At 44.2% G+C, this 15,724-nt stretch overlaps 1 long non-coding RNA gene across 1 annotated transcript in view; it reads right to left on the minus strand.

Annotated features, from left to right (window-relative positions):
• Positions 1-2,973: 2,973 nt before the first annotated feature.
• Positions 2,974-15,724, minus strand: part of LOC309627203 — a 159,018-nt gene continuing 146,267 nt past the window's right edge. Inside the window, exon 5 of the long non-coding RNA XR_014243588.1 lies at positions 2,974-12,478. This is a non-coding gene — a long non-coding RNA (uncharacterized lncRNA). The remainder of the gene's footprint in view (positions 12,479-15,724) is intronic.

The following is a 15,724-nucleotide window of genomic DNA, read 5'->3' on the forward strand; positions in this document are numbered from 1 at the left end:
CGTGAGGAGTACTGACTAAGGGGGAAAATGCATGCCACTTAAATGAGAGGGAAATTTTAAATTAAATATGTTTGAGAACATTTGATCTTCTAAATGGCACTGGAGGTAGACATGTATGTCTGGAAATATCTTGTGTTTGAGATTTTGAGTAGAAGTGAAGTGGGTTGAGGGATTTAAATTTAAAGACCATAACTCAGTCAGCGAGAGGAATATGTCTCCATGAAGAAGCAGGAATTATAGATGAAGTGAGAGGGAAGAATTGAGTTTGGAAAGTAGCTTGTGCAAACCTGAGTCTCTTTCTCTGAGGAAGGTCTGAACTGGAAAAAAGAGCTTCCATTGAGCTTGCTTGCTCAACATTTCCTGGCAAGGTGCCTTTTTCCCTGTGGTTTCCTGGTGACCCCAGTAAGTCAACTGGGTGTCCAAGAGTCCGCGAGGGCCCTGCTTTCCTACTCTTCACATCACTGCATGGAAGGAAACCTCAGAGGGGAGGCAATACCAACTGTGTTTTCATCCCAGCTCTCTGGATTGTCAGAGATTTAGGGAGTGCACACATGGGCAAGCTACTCTTCCCAAGTCCACAAACATCCTCCATTTGTTGTTAGACTTAGCAGTTATCACCAGACATTTAGGTTTCCTTGACAAGCTTACAACAGGAGCATGCTATATCTGACCTTAGATGCTCAGTGGTATTGGCTGGGTGGCAGGGGGGGCCCTCCAGCGTCAATATCTCTGCTCCAAGTCTCCAAGAATGAAGTAAGAAAGACAAAGCAGACCCACAGCCAGGTAGACTGAGTCCCCTACTAGGAAGCCAGGTGGTCACAGAACCACCCACTATGTCTGAGGAAGGAGGGTCTACAGCACCTAGGGAGTGGGGGCAGGGCAGGAGCCTCACAAACACTGTCTTCTGGAAACTGGGCATCGGAACAGGAGCATCTGAGGCAGCCGTCATCCCAAAGGGATGCCAAAGGGTTCTTGAGCCCCTTCTGTGAGGCGGCTCAGATCTGATGATAATTCAAATGCTTTCTTTTCATCCCTACATCCGCTGCTTGTCAGCTCTACACACCTGTCTATTTCCAGGTCTTAGGGGACATACACACCATCTGCACAGGACCATCCATTTTAATCAAAAATCTGGTGGAAAAGCTCATTTTTAGTCCTAAAACCAAAATAGATTTATTAAGAAATAGAATACCAAACTCACAAGAATTTTTTTTTAATAAAAAACAATTTTCATTGAACCACGTCAAAGACAGCCCCCTCCTCAGATCTGGAGGTGGGATGACGTGGAGTAGAGATGAAATGGTTGCTTGTTTGGGGTGTTCAGAGTACTTCTGGGGAAACTGGAAGAACCCCACACATGAATCTGGACCTCTGAGTCCACACTGGACTGGCCATGGGGCCTGAGAGAGGGAGGCTTCGAAAATAGTCTTACTGCTTTCAGGGGTGTTGGAGTTCAGCCACTAGTTACCGATCCACCCAGGAAGATCTTTCCCAAACTCGTCTTATTCCCTTGAAGGCAGGCCCCCTTCATAGGATCAAAATCCAAAGCCCACAAATCAAAGATGCAGGAAGAAAAGGAGGAATCAAGACTGAGAAAGCAGAACAGCAAATCACAACTTAAGACCCTTTTATTTCTTCCCAGAAGCTCGACTTCTGGTAACAATGGATTACAAACACAGCCCCCCACTTCTTCCACACTGATCCCGCGCATAAGGTCAGCAGGAGGCAACTATTTCCAGTTGGACATCCTCACTTGGGTTTTATTTCAACCTTGTAAGGGTGTGTGTGTGTGTGTGTGTGTTTGATTTTGGGGGGTTTTTTTGTGTTTTTGTTTTTTGTCTGGGGAGGCAGATGGAGAATCTTAAAGAAGACCATTCAAAGGTTTGGGAGTTTCTAGGGTTTGGTTTTTTTTTTGAACTTTTGTTTTGACAAGCGATTACAGGTGTTCCCATTTGGAACATAAACTATATTTTTTTTAAAAAATAATAAATTCCTGAAAGTCCCTTTGGCCCAAAAAAGGAAAAAAAGCAGACAGACAACCTTTGGGGAGATGATCCCTTTTTGGCAGGCATTGAATTGTCCAGAATAACACTGTCCAGATTCCTGCCTGGAAAGCTGCATGAGGGGCCTGCGGGAGATCTGGGACTTATTAACTTCGAGAGCAACCCTCCACACTTTTCAGTTCTGGTCGCAGCTGCAAGAGAGGATTCTGAAGGCAGGATGCAAGGTGCCATCGTTAGCAGAAGTCCTCTTTTCTGCTGTGAATTGTGTGCACCCGGTGACTCCCCTCCAGCACCCACCAGCCAAGTACAGGTGTTTTTTTAAGGGAATGCAAGCAACAGCTCCTAAAGCAGGAAAGGGAAACACCCTTCTAATCAGAAGGTGTTTCTAATTACAGCAGCGAATTACCAAACCTCCACTACAGTTAATTGCCACAAACGAAATCACAAAAGAACAATTAACAAGCAAAAGCAGGTGTTATCAATTGAGTCTAGAAAGAAAAGAATAGGAAAGAAGTAGAGGGAGGGAGGGAGGGAGGAAGGAAGGAAGGAAGGGAAGGAGGAAGAAAAAAAAGGAAGCAGGGAGGGAGGAAGGCAGGGGACTAAGTCCTGTATAATTTGTCAGGAGCATGTATGCAGTTATTTTAAATCATCTCTATGCTTCTCAGTCATCCTGTGAATGTTCACTTGTGAAATCTCAGGGCATTAAGTCTGCCAAAAGCATCAGGAGTGAATTAGGCAGTGAAAGTAGACAGCAAGTAAAAAAACAACCCAGAGCCATTATTTATGTATTGTTCACCTGCATTTCCCAAGCTTCCCCTTGGCTCACATTGATCTCCAGTTGGCTAGAGACATCTGTTTTTCCAGTTTTGTCAACATCTCCAGAGTTCCTTTGCGTAAGTTATGATTTTACCCAAAACTTAGAAACTGGTGTGTTGATTTCAAAGCAAAAATTTGGTTTATCTCTAAAATGGAGAAACAGGGCTTCCCTGGTGGCGCAGTGGTTGAGAACCTGCCTGCCGATGCAGGGGACACGGGTTCGAGCCCTGGTCTGGGAAGATCCCACATGCCACGGAGCAACTAGGCCCGTGAGCCACAGCTACTGAGCCTGCGCGTCTGGAGCCTGTGCTCCGCAACAAGAGAGGCCACGACAGTGAGAGGCCCGCGCACCGCGATGAAGAGTGGCCCCTCTTGCCACAACTGGAGAAAGCCCTCGCACAGAAACGAAGACCCAACACAGCCAAGAATGAATAAATAAATAAATAATAATAAAAAAATAAAAAAATAAAATAAATAAAATGGAGAAACAAAAATTCCTGAAATCCAAGTCCTTGCGCACAACACGGTTCACACAAGAATTTTTATATTACAGTTATAGGTTAAATTGGGCCTCCCACCACCCAAAAAAAATCACATGTTGAAATCCTAATCTCCAGTGTCTGAGAATATGATCTTATTTGGAAATAGGGTTGTTGCAGATGTAATTAGTTAAGATGAAGTTATACTGGAGTAGGAGGGCCCCCAATCCAATATGACTCATGTCCTTATAAAATGGGTAAATATGGACACAGACACACACCTGGAGAGAACACCATGTGAAGATGAAGGCAGAGATTGACAGAGCAACGATCTACAAGCCAAGGAACACCAAGGATGGCCAGAGAACCACCAGAAGCTAGAAGAAAAGCATGGAACAAATTCTTCCTCACACCTCAGAAGGAACCAACCTTGCCTACACCTTGATCTTGGACTGTAGTCCCCAGAACCATGAGACAATACATTTCTGTAGTTTATTTACAGTTACCCAGCAAAGTAACACATCTCCTATTCTACCTTATGATGTCCTTCCCAATGGGCCCCTTCCCCGTGTCTGCATTTGCCACTACACTTATTTAGTCATTCGTCACCTCCTACCTGGACCATCGCAGCAGCCTCCTAGCTACCCTGCCTGCCTCCCAACTTTCCCCGCCTCAAATGTCCACTGCACCAGAGTGAGATTTCCTCACCACAGCCCTGACCATAGACCCTCAGGATCAGAAGAATAATAAAAACAATGAAAATAATAATAAACTCTCAAGTACATTTTATATGCCAGGCATTGTGGGAGACACAAGGAAGACAAAGAAAATTACTGTAAAGCAATTCCTATTCTCTAGGAGCTCCCAGCTTAATCATGTGGGTGAGGACAGACACATCATAGATCATTAGACACAGAGATAGTGCAGGCTTGCGCAGGGCATTGTGGGAATTCTGAGGAGGGCCTCCTGACCCATCCTTGGGGGAGGGGGTGTATTATGAGGGGCTTCCAGGAGGGAGAGACACCTGGGCTGAGCCTTAAAGCACTGGCTCTCAATTCTGACTGCACACTGCAGTCACTTGAGAAGTTTCACAAATGTGAAGGCCTATGTCCCATGGACCCCCAGACCCTGGGGCTTAACTGGTCTGGGGGTGGCTTGGTTTAGGAAGTTGCACAAAATATCCAGGTGAGTGCAACCTGTAACCAATTTTGAGAACCTCTGTCCTAAGGCACTGATTCTCTGCACATTGAAATCTACCTATAGCATTTTAATAAACTCCAATGTCTGGTTCTACCCACTAAAGATTTGATTTAATTGGTCTGGGTGTGGCCAGAAATTTTTTAATGCTCCCCAAGTGATTGTTATATGCAGACAAGTTCAAGAACCACTGGCTTATAACAGTGCATCTCAAAATTGAATGTGCAGACGAGATCAGGTGCATTCAGGGTGGTATGGCCGTAGAATTTTTTCTGGGGACGGGGGGGTGGGCAGTGAAGTAGAAAAGTATAGCTTTATTACTTTGCCAGGCAAAGGGGGACACACTGGGTTTCTGCCTCAAAAAACGATGTGAAGTGAAAGAGTAGCATTGACATATGTACACTACCAAATGTAAAATAGATAGCTAGTGGGAAGCAGCCGCATAGCACAGGGAGATCAGCTCGGTGCTTTGTGACGACCTAGAGGGGTGGGATAGGGAGGGTGGGAGGGAGACACAAGAGGGAGGGGATATGGGGTTATATGTATACATATAGCTGATTCACTTTGTTGTACAGCAGAAACTAACACAACATTGTCAAGCAATTATACTCCAATAAAGATTAAAAAAAAACATTGAATGTGCATAGAAATCTTCTCGAGATCTTGTCCATCTGCAGATTCCTAATCGGTGGGTCTAGGGTGGGGCCTGAGATCTTACGTATCTAAGAAAGACTCCAGGTGCTAATGTCGCCAGTCTGGAAGCCACACTTTGAGAAGCAAGGCCTTAAAGAATGAGACAAGTTCTCCAGGTGGAGAGAATATGGTCCTGAATCAGGATGGCGTAGAGGGGAGAAGAACAGGGCATGGACTAGAGGGGTTCTTGGGGATTATTCAGTGGATTTGGTGTTTGATATCGATGCGGGGGCATGAGACAGGCAAGGGCACCAGTCAGGTTTCTAGCATGGAGGCCTTAGCCTCCAAATTGACCATAGGAACATCCCAAGCAATGCCAAAGTCTTGCTAACTTCATGGTCCCTTTCATTTTTCCCAAGTACCATTTTCCAAGCTCACTAAACATCTTCTCATTGCTCATCTTCCCAGACGTTACACAGAATTAACTATGCCTTCCTTACTTTTCTTTATTCTTTCTCCAACACCAAGGGTACAAAGTCACATGCTTCCAGTGGCCAATTTGGTATGGACTTGAGTGAAGCAGCCTGGATGTGTGTGAAGAGAAAAGTAAAAGTTCCCTTCTGCTACCAGCCCACCAGCATATGTTAATAATATTAATATTAATTAATTATATCTTAATAATATATCATGATGTTTAATATTCCTATCTTCATAGTAATTAATACCAAAAAGGGGACATTCAAGGGGAATAATGATTTGAAAGCCTGCCGATTTTGCATCAGAAAAATGAATAAAAGCTAGAAGACAATAAAATATTTTTAAAGCACTGAAATGTTTAAACATTTTAATATCAAAATACCGTTTAAAAATGATGTTAAAGTAAATTTTTGATAAATTAACATTTTAAAATGCTGAAAGAAAAAAAAATCTGCTAATCCAGATTGTAAATCTAGAAAAATTATCTTTTAAAAATGAGGACAGAATAAAGGCTTTTCGGATTTAAAAAAAAAACAAAAAAACTGAAAGAACCCATTGCCAGTTAACCTACACTTTAGGAAACTCTTCAAGTTGCAGGGAAATGATTCTAAATGGGCACTCAGATCTACAGGAAGGAGTGAAGAGCCCCAGAAACGGTAAACACATGGGTTAATATAACAGTGTTTTTAACTTTCTTTAAGAGACAACTGACTTTAAGCAACATAATAATAGTGTATTGTGGAATTTTTTAAATATGTAGAATGAAAATATAAGATAGCAATAACACAAAGAATGGAGAGAAATTACCTTATCCCACTGTAAAGTTCTTACATTTTATCTGAAGTGGTACAGTATAAATTCCAAGGTGACTGTGATAAATGAAAGACATGTAATATAATCCCCAGAGTAAGCAATACAAAACATGATACAAAGAGAGGATAGCTAAAAAGCTAATAGAGGAAATAAGATGAAATAGTATTTCATATGAATATTTATTGATGTATAAAAAAGGAGCAAAACTCAATTATAGTGTTTTGGAATGAATGTCTAGTAGGTAAAACTATTTTTAAATGCAAGGAAGCAATTACCACAAAAGTCAAAGTAGTGGTTACCTTCGGCCTAAGGAAGGGGGTGGTGATAGGGAAGAGGCATGAGAAGGATTTCGGAAATGCTGGAATGTTCTATTTCTTGACCCCATGGATGTTTGCTTTCACATCTTTGTTTTGTGCCCTTTTCTGTATGTAGGTTATAGTGCAGAATTATCTTTTTTAAGTTTTAAAAAATCAGTGAAAGACAAAATTAAATGTATTGGCTCCCACCTACCACTAGGACTTAGGAAATGTTATCTCCCCAACTCTCAGTTTTCCAAACCCTCATGAAGAGATTCTTGCTATTGATTGGGTCCCTTTAGCTGCCTCTGCTGAACCAAGCCCACAGTTGTCGCAAATGTGGGTTCCACAGAAGCAGAGGCAATGAGCAAGAGTCCCAGCCTTAGAGACGCTGACTCTAGCTGCATCAGAGTATGGCAGAAAAGCTCACACATCACCAGGAGACCAATCCCTCCCAGGGTGAGGCTTGGGACCTTTTTTAAGTAAGCCAGGTTTCTGCAAAGCAAGATGCATTTTCAAGTACAACCAAAGAAGTGCCTTGTATCTCTCTTCATGCAGGGGAAACCTCTAACCCACGTTCCTCACTCACACGCTCATACAATCCCCCCCTCTTCCCTCCTTTTTCTCTACCCCGATCCCTGCTGAGCCCAGATACTATAATCAAGAACTAGATGTAAATTTGATGCTATCACTTCCTGAGTAACCTTTGTCAAATCACTCAACCTCTCTAAACCTCAAATTCCTATTCTTGCAATGGTGGTTTTATCCCCATCTTCACAGGCTTGAGAGAACAGACAGGACTGTGCTGGGCTGGGCTGTGAGCCTGAGCTGTGGGTGTCCAGAGCCTGCGGACCCAACGCTGTACTGCAGCAGCGTCATGCCCTGCAGTGCCTACGGATCAGGGTAAGCCACTCTCTGACACTGGCTGGAGAGGCTCACCCGTCAAGCGTGTACACTGCCCAGTCTGGTCAGCTACCATTCAGCTCCTCTTGTCTTGTCCCAGCCCCTCTCCACCCAGCAGTGATGGGTGACCCAAGAACTGTTGCTGTGTCCACTGGACACCCAACCATTAAAACAGCAGTCCCCAACATTTTTGGCACCAAGGACCAGTTTCATGGAAGACAATTTTTCCACGGACCAGTGGGGGGATGGTTTTGGGATTTCAAGCACATTACATGTATTGTGCATTTTATTTCTATTATTATTACATTTTAATATATAATGAAATAATTATACAACTCACCATAATGCAGAATCAGTGGGAGGCCTGAGCTTGTTTTCCTGCAACTAGATGGTCCCATCTGGGGGTGATGGGAGACAGTGACACCTGAAGTTTGTTGCTTATGTCCAGTCTACTCCATAAGATGCAGCTTAATTGTCACTTGCCACTCACTGATAGGGTTTTGATATGAGTCTGCAAGCAGTTGATTTATTATGGTCTCTGTGCAGTCAAACCTCTCTGCTAATGATAATCTGTATTTGCAGCCACTCCCCAGGGCTAGAATCACCACCTCAGCTCCACCTCAGATCATCAGGCATTAGATTCTCATAAGGAGCGTGCAACCTAGATCCCTCGCGTGCGCAGTTCACAGTAGGGTTCGCGCTCCTATGAGAATATAATAACGCCGCGGATCTGACAAGAGGCAGAGCTCAGGTAGTAATGTGAGCGATGGGGAGTGGCTATAAATACAGACGAAGCTTCGCTCTCTCTCTCTCTCACCTGCCTGCTGTGTGGCCAGGCTCCTGACAGGCCACGGACCAGTAATGGTCCATGGCCCGGGGGTTGGGGACCCCTGCATTAAAAGAACAGAATGTATCAGAAGGGTGAAGATAAACAGCGATGCAGCTCATCGTATAAAGCAGAGGGAGAGATGGCTCCACCCCGAGTTCCAGATGATTTATTTTAACCTCACTAGCAGCAGCCCCCATCTTGAATGCCTGTGAGCCCAGCCCCCTCCCAGCCCCGAGTTCCTGCTGGCATACCTGTGGCCAAGGTCGGGTAGACTCTGGGCAGGCTATTTGCTCACTGGAGTCCTGTGTATTTTGTGGGCAGTGAGCGTGTCACAGTTAGACGTACACTTCAGTATGAAGATATTCATGCTTCACCAGGGTGCAGCCAGAGGGTGGTCGGGATAGGAGGGGCAATGGGGGGGAGGGTGCCTCTTCACTCAGCTCTAAGAATGAGTAATGGTGCCCACCTCCAGCTTCAGAACACACATCTTGGGATTTTAAGTTAAACACTCGCAAGATCGCTTCTCACATATCTAATTGTAGTTTTCCATGCTCTGGATAATCTTTTTCAAGGAAAATACATTTTCTGTGGTTTACCCAGTTGAAGATCAAAGAAATAAGAAAAATGTTGGTAAACTGGGGAGACAGGGCTGACAGCTCATGTAATGGTGCTTGATTTCAGGTCTTCATTTATCCAGACTCTCTTGCATGCAAGTACCAGGCAACATTATTTTATGCGCCAGCAACTTGGGCCCCTTAGTTCTCAGGGGCCATTCAGGACTCTTTGATTCTTTCACTCCACTGAGTTTTACATAATGATTTAGACCCAATTTTTCTCCTCTGTAACCTGCCTGCCTTTTAGCTACTTGGGCAAAGAGTGTGGTGTTTCAGTGCATGGAGTCTGACTGCCTGGATTCAGTCTTGCCTCCATGTGGTTCAGTTTCCTCATCTGTAAAATGGGTGACAGCACCTTCCTTGTAAGACTGTCCTGAGGATAAGTGGACAATCCCCAGATAAAGTGCTGAGGCCAGCGCCTGGCACACAGGGAGCCCTCAGCAAGCGCCATCTCTTATTATGACTCAGGGAACCTCAACTCCTCCAGTTTCACATTCTCTGCTGCGTTTTCTTAGAAACATAAGCCAAGGGAATTTCTGCCTCAGACAAATTAAGATTTTTCTCAGTCTTGTACCAAAGGAACCCTGCCCCCTGGTTAAATAGTTCTAGTTACGAATGGTCATAATATTGTCTCACTGGCTATACATTTTCATAACTTATTAGATCCACTTAAAGTGATTTTAATTACAAATGCTCTAGTTTCATTATGTACAAAATGGAATGCAGGCAAGTAATTGTATTTTCTCCATCTATTATGTTCAGAAAGAAATTAGAGTAGCCTAGTGCATCCTTACTGTGAAAAGGTTTCTCATGATTCTGTAAGAAAGGAGCTTCCCATGATTTGCTGAAGATGTCAGCCACTAGTGAGACCAGGAGGACTGGGCAGGGAGTGGATCTGATGCCATCAATCTAGCTGGGGTGACAGACAGCAAACGTTTGTCTCCCCAGTTTGTGATTTGACCTTAAGGAACACTAGTCTCTCCTCTGACTCAGCTCTTGAATTTTCTTAGGACTTTCCTGTCAAGCCGCCTCCACACCCATCCCACATCATTTAACTGCTTCCCTTAGCAGCTCAGCTGGAGAAATAGGAGAAATACAAAGGATGGTTCTGGCATCCATTGGGTTTAGGGGACCCTGGGTGTGAGTTTGTCTGTAGTAGATGCCATGGCGGGGGAAGATATTAGTTATTTTGTGGCTGGGAGAAGACATAAGTAAGTCACAGAAAACTTTCTATGACAAACTTGTTAGGGCATAGGAGATCATTTAAGGGAAAGAATTTTGATATTGGGTAAGTGTCACACAAATGGAATATTGTAAAATGAGCCCAGTCAGTCTGTAAGCTTTCCAAAGTCAGAGAACATTTCTTGCATGAGCACTTTCTTAACTTGGTAATAGAATGTTGAATAAAACCACAGGTTGGTGGAATGATTTGATTTATTCTCACTCTTCATTATTTTCCAATAAATTTGGGGTCTGAAAGCAGAAGTTCTGGAAAGAGAACCATGTACATGTACATATGGTGTTTTTAGCCCCTTTGACAAATTAGGAAATTAGGGTTACAGAAATTTGTAGCCACGGGCACGTGGCTACAAAGTGACAAAGCCAACACCAGACCAAGTCTGTCTGCTACCCGAGGCTCACAGTCAGAGGGAGGCCTGGGTATCCCTTTATGTCGCCAAATGTAAGAATTAGGTCAGATCCTAAGCTTCACCTCAGCCAGGATACTTCCCTCTCATATGGACAAACACGGCATTTTGCTATAACGGCTGGTGGCTCTCCTGTCGGGATTTCCCGTGCCATCTCAGAAAGCCTCCGTCTTCCCTGCTCCCCACCTCTGCCTTCTGGCTGGGGCACTCGGGGAGGGCAGAGATAGAGGTCCCAGTCAGGTGGGCTCCAGCATCTGGTGCATCTGGTCAGGCCCTAGTAACTGCAGGTTTATGCCCTGTGCTGCTCCGGGGGAGCTCTGGGAAGTTCACCATGTGCGTCCTTTGGAAGAGCTAGGCTGTGCTTGAAGCAAGCCTGTGTGATCTGCCCCAAGGAGAGTTCTAGAACACAGTCTGTGCACACACACGGCCCAGGATCTAAAGTTAATACCTCGCTTCCCCAAGTGTGTCATGCATGAGATGATTTGGGGTGGTACAAATGGGAACATTTTCTCTGGCAGTTATGTATTTATTGTAATGTGTATTACCTCAGCATGTCCTGGCTCACCTGTCATTTCACCAATATTGTTTAGGACAAGACTAGTTCTATAGCAATCTCTAACACGTTACCTGATCTGATGTATCCACCACCTCTGCATCCCCAATTAGATGCACACTGCCCAAGAATATAAATAGATGACCCTCCCATGTATGAGAAAGTGGGGGAAGAAATAATAGTTTGTAGTAATCATAGCGTGTTGGGTGGAAACATAGCAGAGAAGTGAAGAACAGGTGTTCTGGAGTCAAACTGCCTGCGCTGTAAATGTTAGCACTTTAATTTCCTAGCTGTGACACCTTGAGAAGTTACTAAACTTCTCTGTCTTACTTTAAGTGTTGAGCCACTAAAATCTACGGAGTCCTTTGTTATCGCAGCTCACACACCCTCATACAGCCCATATGCCAAGCTGCAGCAAAGCATTTTCTTCTCAACTCATTTGAAAAGACATCAAGTTATCAAAACTAAAAGCATGAATTTACAACATTTAATAACTTACTATCATCAAAAATAATAAAGTAAGGTAACATGTTCAAGCCCAGACAGTTTTGAAAGAATTATCTTCCTAATCAAAATCAACAGAGTTATCAAAACTGCCACTGGTGGGCTGGGAAATTAGCTCTCTGAGCAGGCCCAGGACTGCTGCCCTCAGGGCTGAGTTGCTCTCCCAGACATTGATTGGATCTGCACCAGGAAGCAAAGATTTCACCTGCAGGCAGACAAAGTGTAACTTCAGGCAATGAGAATATCATCTTAAAATTAACAAGGCCTCTACTAGTCTACCTTAAGCAAAGGACATTTCATGTCAACAAATATTTTGTTTTGTTCCTTTAAGCTAGGAAAGGTTTAACAATAATTTTTCAAGTTAATAACCTACAAGTCTCCTTTTAAGAAAATGAGTGAAAATGAAAGGACTCTGCCCAACCTGCACTTTCCTCCCTCCATCCATTTGCCATGTTTCTCTGGCTCATCCTTCAGACCACAGTTCAAAGATCATTGGCTGTTACAGAAATCTTCCCCCATCCCTGGATGAGGTCCGGTGCCACAGAGACACCCTCTCTTCCTATCCCATCATTTTCCATCATGGCGCTGGCCATGATTTCTGATTCAGGTTTATTGCTGAATTATCTGAGTACATCTTTAAGATTCCTTAGGGCAGGGACCATGTCTGTTTTGCTCCCTGTTGATCTCCAGCAGTCAGCACCGGGCCGGTATACAGCTATAGGAAGAATGAATGAAAAATGATCAGTTTGTTGGTCAGTATAAAAAAGCCATAATGTATTTGACCAATCTTACATCTGGCCATTTTGACTTTTTCCATTGTTTCAGAAATATACCAACACTGCGATGGATCACAGAGGTATCTTTGAGCAAATATCCAATGATTTCCCTAGGACAAATTATGGAAAGAAACTGATTGCTCCAAGATTTTAAAGCTCTAGCTAATTGTTTAGAATTTCTTCAAGTGGGAAGGGTATTAACCAGAAACATATTAAAGAAAGAGAGGGAAGGAAGGAGGGAGAGAAAAAGAGAAAGAGAAAAAGAAAGAGAGGAAGGAAGGAAGGAAAGGAGGGAGGAAGGGAGAGAGGGAGGGAGGGGGGAAGGAGGGAGGATGGGAGGGAAGGAGGACAGAGAGAGAAAAAGAGAAAGGAAAAAAAGGGAGAAAGATGGAAAAAAGAGAAAGACCAACACCTAAGAGTCCTTGTCTCCGTGAGAAGTCCCCTCTTCGGAGATTGCCATCCAACCAGTTTCCTGGACACACTCTCTCTGTATCCCTGCCAGACCATCCCTGGGAAAGGCAAAGTCAGACACTCTCAAATCCCAAGGTTTAAGAAGATAAAGACCCTCAGACCCTCCTTCTCAGGGGCGAAGCAGTTCAGGGCTTTTTGTTCTCCCGCTTCTTTGTTCCAGCGACCTTTCCCATCTCAAAGGATTTTCAACAGCACCAAGAGCCTGACACTTTGCCCATCCTGGTTCTCACAGACTTCTCCAACGAAAGACAAAGCCAGGCTGGCACGAAGGAGGGCCTGAAATAAAGGGGGACTGAGAAAGAAGAAAAGCACCAGGGAATCTGGCCGCCTGTATATTCAGTTGCTGCAGCAACTAGAAGTTAAACAATGAAGGAGGGAGGGGACCACCATCTTCCTCCCTCGGTCCAGTTGTCATGGATACCGGGATTTTAGAAGTGAGGAGGTGAAGGGTTTTCTTTACACTTTACAAGTGGTGCTTTTTTCACTCACTTGGCCTGTGTCCTTGTTCCACCCGGGTTGGGGACATTCCGTTCTGAGTCTTCCTACAAGGAGGCTGGGGAAGGGGAGTCAGGGCAGGATGCTTTCTGTAAAGGACCCATCTGGCCAGTAGCTCTAAAGTCCATTCCCATCCCACACCAGGCAGAAAGGCCTGAGCATCCGTGGAAATTTCCATGCACTGAAATCTTCCCACCCACATTGCAGAAGGGTAGCTCTCTCCTTGAACTCTTCCTCCCATCCTTCTGATTCTCCCAGGAGCGCTCACACACGGGCTGTCTCCTAAGGTCCCAGCTTCGTGCCCTCCCCAATCCCCCAGAGACCCCTCGTAGCTTGCTGCCCCTGCTTCCTCCTCCAGGATTTAGCAGGAGGAATACAGCTCAGTCCTCCTCTGAGGTTGTCTCCCAGCTTCTTTCCCCTGAAGCCACATCAGGCCCTTCACTGTCTTGCTGAGCTGTCCAGCACCGTATGCTGAGAGGTTACCAGCTTTAGTGACCGCAGGTCAAGACTCAGCTCTTCCACTCTCCAGAATGACCTTGGGCTGGGCACTTACTCTCTCTGAATCTTGCTTCCGCATCTGGTCAATGCAGATTGTAGTATCCACCACGTAGCCTTGTAGAGGTTGTGCAGTGAGAAAAAGTAGACCATGTTTGAGCTACAGCAGGCACCCCAGCAGCAAGAGCGCCCTTGGCCGCCTCTCCATCACCCACCCCCTCCCCAGCCATACACTCACACTCTTTTACACACTCTCACACACAGACATTCACACTCTCTCATACTCATTCACTATCACACACATACACACACACACGTCACAGGCATTCACACAGACACAATTACACACTCACTCTTTTTTTTTTTTTTTTGTAACATCTTTATTGGAGTATAATTGCTTTACAATGGTGTGTTAGTTTCTGCTTTATAACAAAGTGAGTCAGTTATACATATACATATGTTCCCATATCTCTTCCCTCTTGCGTCTCCCTCCCTCCCACCCTCCCAACCCCACCCCGCTAGGTGGTCACAAAGCACCAAGCTGATCTCCCTGTGCTATGCGGCTGCTTCCTGCTAGCTATCTATTTTACGTTTGGTAGTGTATATATGTCCATGCCACTCTCTCACTTTGTCACAGCTTACCCTTCCCCCTCCCCATATCCTCGAGTCCATTCTCTAGTAGGTCTGTGTCTTTATTCCCGTCTTACCACTAGGTTCTTCATGACCTTTTTTTTTTTTTCCCTTAGATTCCATATATATGTGTTAGCATACTGTATTTGTTTTTCTCTTTCTGAGTTACTTCACTCTGTATGACAGACTCTAACTCCATCCACCTCGCTACAAATAACTCAATTTCATTTCTTTTTATGGCTGAGTAATATTCCACTGTATATATGTGCCACATCTTCTTTATCCATTCATCTGTTGACAGACACTTAGGTTGCTTCCATGTCCTGGCTATTGTAAATAGAGCTGCAATGAACATTCTGGTACATGACTCTTTTTGAATTATGGTTTTCTCAGGGTATATGCCCAGTAGTGGGATTGCTGGGTCGTATGGTAGTTCTATTTTTAGTTTTTTAAGGAAACTCCATACTGTTCTCCATAGTGGCTGTATCAATTTACATTCCCACCAACAGTGCAAAAGGGTTCCCTTTTCTCCACACCCTCTCCAGCATTTATTGTTTCTAGATTTTTTGATGATGGCCATTCTGACCGGTGTGAGATGATATCTCATTGTAGTTTTGATTTGCATTTCTCTAATGATTAATGATGTTGAGCATTCTTTCATGACACACTCACTCTTGTATACTCTCACTCTGCACATCCTCACACTCAGCATTCACACACTCATGCTCACACTCACCCACTCACACACAAAGACACTCAAAGCCACACTCTCACATATATGTACACACAATCACACGTACTTAGGCAGGCACACACATTCACATGTATGCACACACACTCTCTCACATATATACTCATACTCTCTCCCACATTCATATACACTTCCACACACTTATTTGCACACACTCAGCTGTCCTTTTTCTTAAAATTTTTATTGGAGTATAGTTGATTTACAGTGTTGTGTTAGTTTCAGGTGTACAGCAAAGTGAATCGATTACACATATACATATATCCACTCTTAGCTTTCCATTTTTGACTTAAAATGAAAGACTGAGGAATGTCTTATTTTAGTCTTAATCAAGCAGGAGGCAGTA

The sequence above is a fragment of the Balaenoptera borealis genome (genome assembly GCF_965194805.1).
Source record: "Balaenoptera borealis genome assembly, chromosome: 3".
Taxonomy (NCBI): domain Eukaryota; kingdom Metazoa; phylum Chordata; class Mammalia; order Artiodactyla; family Balaenopteridae; genus Balaenoptera; species Balaenoptera borealis.